This window comes from Lactuca sativa, chromosome 2 (genome assembly GCF_002870075.4).
Source record: "Lactuca sativa cultivar Salinas chromosome 2, Lsat_Salinas_v11, whole genome shotgun sequence".
NCBI lineage: Eukaryota > Viridiplantae > Streptophyta > Magnoliopsida > Asterales > Asteraceae > Lactuca > Lactuca sativa.
The window spans coordinates 23,995,887-24,001,793 of NC_056624.2; positions in this window are offsets into that span (position 1 = coordinate 23,995,887).

The window sequence follows — 5,907 nt, forward strand, 5'->3', positions numbered from 1 at the left end:
ATGGCCTTAATAGTCCACAAATTGAACAAACCCTAAAAGTCAACCAATAGTCAACGGCAGCGCGTACAAGATCTCGACGATGGGCGTACTCCGATGCCACACATGCATCGGGGATTATCAACTCAACTCTATGCGTACTATGTCCACGATCGGCGTACGCCCCAGTTTTTCTCTTCCTACTCATTTGATCTTAATCAGTTAAGACCTTAGCTCATATCACAGATCCGGACTCCCTAAAGGCTCTTACTCCATAAAGTATGTGACTTTAAGCCTTTGCATGGCTGATAAAGTCACAAACACCCAAAACTCTCAGTTTCTTATCTCAAAATGCTCATATCTCATGCATGGATTGATTCAAACGTCCAAGTATCGACTTTCATGACACTACACCACTAAAGACACGCAAAGGAGCTGATCATAGTCTCTGGAGCTCAATATCTTATAAAGCATCCAACTTTGGGACCAAAGCCCTAAAATTATCTATCATGATGCACAAATCAAAAGAATGAGAAAGCTTTGAGCTTTATACCTCTAAATGAAGCTCCTAACAGATATGCTCAGATCCACAACCTAGACTCCCACTCCTTCTTCTTCAAAGCTCCTTCTTCACTTTAAGAACATACATGATCACTCAAATGCTCTTAAAAGGACACACCAGCTCAATGAAAGAGAATCTAGGGTTTGAGAGAGTTGTTTGTCTAAGGATGGTGGCCAAGAATAAGGCCATCATATCCTTTATATAGGGACACACCCCAAATTAGGGTTTTCATTATGGGCCTAGTACGCCCATCATACCCTCTTGTACATCCAGGGTACTAGGTGGCTTCTGCGTCATTTACCACACGCACATGAGTACGCTGAGCGTACACACGTGTATGCCCCGCGTACTCATTTACCACCTGTTTTGTCAATAAGGGCTAAAGTTGAAATTTACCAAAAGAACAAGGGTTTATAAGGTATACCTGGACTTGGGATGCTATAATTCTCCCCCACTAGAATCAAACTTCGCCCTCGAATTCATGCTTCGGAAATAACTTTGGGTACTGCTTGTGTATCTCTGACTGTGGCTCCTAAGTCCACTCAGACCCCCTTTGATGTTGCCACTGAACCTGAATCAGGGGCACCTCTTTGTTCCTCAACACCTTCACATTCCGATCTAAAATCGTTATCGGCCTCTCAATGTAATTCAGGCTTGCATCTACCTGAATGCTTTCTAAGGGAACCACCGCCGTCTCATCGGCTACACACTTCCTCAACTGCGACATGTGGAAGGTGTTATGAATTTGGCTCAACTTTGCAGGTAGCTCCAACCGGTATGCTACCTTAACCACTCTGGCAATTACTCTGAAAGGATCAATTTATTGGGGCCCTAGCTTGCCCCGTTTCCTGAATCGGATCACCTCTTTCCATGGGTATACCTTCAGGAGGACAAAATCTTCCACCTGGAAATCTAGTTCGGATCGTCGCCTATCTACATAACTATTATGGCGACTCTGGGCCGTCAGTAACCTCTGTCTGACTCGTTGAATTTGTTTTGTCGTCTTGAGCACTATCTCAGTGCCTCCCATCACTCTCCGCCCTACCTCTCCCCAACAGATGGGAGTTTACACCTCCTCCCATATACAAGCTTAAAAGGAGGCATATCAATACTCGAATGATGGTTGTTGTTGTAAGAAAACTCAACTAGGGGTTGATAAGTGTCCCAACATTCTTCGAAGTCCATAACACATTCACGCAGTATGTCCTCAAGCGTCTGAATCGTCCGCTCGCTTTGCTCATTTGTCTGCGGGTGGTATGCGGGACTATAATTCAAACGTATACCCAACTCCTAATAACATACATCTCGATCTGACACTACCGTAGTCGACACTTCATGCCATGCTACCACCTCTCTCACATAAACCTCAGCCAGTTTCTCTATAGAAAAGCTCTCACTAATGGTGAGAAAGTGAGCACTCTTCGTCAACCGGTCTATAATCACCCATATCGCGTCAACCCTATGTGCGGTCCTCGGTAGCTTGGTGATAAAATCCATCGTAATCTACTCCTACTTCCACTGGGGAATCTCTAGAGGCTGTAACGGACCATGTGGATGCTGGTGCTCCGCGTTAACCTGCCGGCAGGTCAAGCACCTCTCAACTACCCATATCGTATCCCTCTTCATACAGGGCCACCAATAATCACTCTTGAGGTCCAAATACATCTTATTAGCCCCAAGATGGATCCAAAATCTAGATCTATGTCCCTCCTTCATCAGTATACGCCAAGCTCCACCCGTATAGGGCACCCAAATCCGCCCTCAGAAAGTCATAAGCCCACGATTATCCATCTCAAACTCAGACAATTGCCCAATCATCTGCTCCCTCTTGCGGCTCTCCAGTCTCACAACATCCACTTGGGCCTCTCGAATAGTATCTAAGACTGGAGTCATCATTGTGATCCTCATACACACATCTCGGATCTGAGCACTCGTTGCTCTACGGCTCAAGGCGCCGACTACCACATTAGCATTGCCCGTATGATATAAGATCTCGCAGTCATAGTATTTCATTACATCCAACCACTTCCTCTATCTCCTCGTGGTCCATGGAAATGGCACACCAGACCCGTACAGATAGTGGTGCCAGATCTTGAGGGTGAAAACTACCACCCTAAGCTCTGGATCGTGGGTGGGATACCTCGTCTCATGAGGCTTCCACTTCCTCAATGCATATGCTATCACATGCCCCAGCTGCATCAATACCGCATCCATCCCTGATATGGACGCATCACAGTAAACTACAAAGTCATCCACTACCATGGGAAGGGCTAATACTGGCGCTTCACACAATCTATGGCGATGAGTCTCAAACGAGGCCTGCTGCTCGACTCCCCAAGGAAAAGTAACACCCTTCTGGGTCAATCTAGTGAGAGGAATGACGATCTGGGAGAAATCTCTGATAAGCCTCCGATAGTCGCTGGCCAAACCCAGAAAACTCCTGATCTCGGTAGGGGATCTCGACAGCTCCCATACCATAATTGCCTCAATCTTGGCCAGATCTACCAATATACTATTCTAGTTTATGAGATGTCCTAAGAATTGGACCTGTCATAACCAGAAATCACATTTGGAGAATTTTCCATAAAGCCTCTCCGTCCTCAAAAGTCCAAGAATCTCTCTAAGATGTTCCTGTTGCTGCTCCTTGGATCTTGAATACACCAGTATATTGTTGATGAACACAATCATCGATCGATACAACATATTCTTGCACACTCGGTTCATGATGTCCATGAACGTTGTAGAGGAATTGGTGAAACCAAAAGGCATCACCACAAACTCGTAGTGCCCATGTGACATCCCTAATTTTCACGGCCAGAAAAGACAGATTTTGTTTATGCTTTATAAAAATCAGAGTACTTCATTTCATAAAAAGGTTGCAGAATTTGTTCCCAGAAAAACACGATAAATATGTTATCAAAACATTTTCAAAGAAACGTATTTTATTCATTTTAAAATGTTAGGGATGTCATCGTTAATACATAAACATAAGCATAAACGGAACATACATTTATTTACACTAGTGATCTACATCCCTTTAATCCATCAGTGTAATGTGACTTCGTATCAACACATGTGATATAAATAAATTAAGTGGGTTAGGTTGGGAAACCTGGTGAGTACATAGGGTTTACATCCCACAATATTATAATTATTATGTTTAAACAATCAAACAATCAACCCAATTACCCATCCCCATTATCTTCTTTACTCTTAAGGATTTAACCTAAGAGTCATCTATCCTGCATTCATTTTTTCCGAAGTCCCTTACTTCCAGGGTTATAGGACTGACACTAAGTCCATAGATGCCAATGTTCGTTCGTAAAGCACTAATTCCATAACAGCTATAGTCTATTCATCGGTTACTAAATCCATAGCTACCAGTGATTATCTAATAGGTACGAAGTCCATAACTACCAATTCCCAACAGGTACAAAATCCATAGCTACCGGTGTTTGTCTAATAGGCACTAAGTCCATAGTTGCCGATGTTTATTAGGCACTAAGTCCATAGGTGCCGATGTTTACTCACATCATCTTTTATCTCTCATCGTTCATCTACCCATGTCATACCCAACATATTCGTATATACAAAACATGTATACAGTTTAAATCCTTTAAAACATGCATAAAAACGTTCATCCAGCATAGACAACAAGTACTCAAATAATATGCACACTTAGCATGTAATTTATATAAAATACTTCATATCTATGTATAAGATGAAAGTAACTATGCACTCACTTGATTAAGTGGTGACTCGGTACTTGAACAGCACTTCGTTATCTCAACCCAATTTTTCCTTGACCAAAACATAGTATTAATACCACTAGAGTTTAGTTTTAACGTTAATCGCAGCTAATTAATAGTCTAGCTATTATTACTATTATATAAGCGTTAAATAACACTCAATATAACTCATAATAATAGCCCAAATAATTATTTTAAGGTCCTAATAATGTTACTATAATTAAATAAAAGCTATATTAAATATAGTATAGGCGTAACTCACTTACAGCGGGTTTTTATTAAAAACCGGGCTTCGCTGGAGCAGCGTTTCCGAGCCGAAAGTTTCCTTCTCGGAGTTGTCGGGGCGCTCCAGGGCTTTCTTCTCGTGATAGGGAGGTTCCCTAGACTTGGTAGGAGTTTAGGGAGGTTAAAGAGAAGTTAGAGAGAGATAGAAAGGTTTGAAGGTGTGAAGAAATTATGAAGAGTTCATCTCTTATTTATAGGAATTGTATAGTAAAGTAGTCTCCAAGCTTCGTCCATAACTTTTGCATACGAGCTCCGTTTTTGTCTGTCTTTTTACCGTTGAGTTCCTATTAATGAGATCTTCAACTTTCATTTAGACCTCGTTGGCTAATTCTCATTCTATCTCGGATTTACAAAACTATACCGAATTCGCCGCGCTCGAAAAGTAGAGACTAAGCTTCGTCCATAACTTTCGCATACGAGCTCCACTTTTGTCTGTCTTTTTAACGTTGAGTTCCTATTAATGAGATCTTCAACTCTCATTTAGACCTCGTTGGCTAATTCTCATTCTATCTCAGATTTACAAAATTGTATCGAATTCGCAACGCTCGAAGACTAGGGACTAAGCTTCGTCCATATCTCTCATACGAGCTCCATTTTCTATTGTCTTTTTATCGTTTAACTCCTATTAACGATATCTTCATTTATCGTTTAGATTATTTTGGCTAAGGCTAAATCTCGCTAAGGCTAAATCTCGCTCTATTGTAAATTCACTATTTACGCCTCCCGGTATCGTGTCGGTTCCGTCGTGAAACTTCGACGGGTCATAACTTCTTCATTATAACTCGGATTTCTACGCTCTTTATATGTACGGAAACCTTGTAACATATACTAAAACTTGGTTGAGATTATTTATTCTTAATATTCTTTTGTCGAAAAGTTGTTTTCGACCCATATTGCCTCTAAATTGACTAGCCCGGATCTACGGGCGTTACAATTATCTCCCCCTTAGGATGATTACCTCCCGGAATCATCAACGAAACAAGCTTGGATAACGACTCCATACGTTATCTCTTCATCCTAGGTTGTAACTGTAACTTCTATGTTGCTTCGAACGAGTATCTAACTCTTGGACTCCTTGACTACAGGCGGTGCTCGGTTTTGCACCTGCTCGTTAGACTTTCAATCATGACCTTCGTGTCACAATCTCAATCCTCACTGGATACGAACTTAAGATAAGTTCTTTTATTACTATAATGGATTATTGTGTCATATTCTAATGACCTATCATCGTATGTTGCAACGCTTAGACTCAGGTCTCTTAGAGTCAAATTCCAGAACAGACTACCTTCCATCATGTTCAAATGGGATATAATCACATCTTAAAAGGTAGCATTT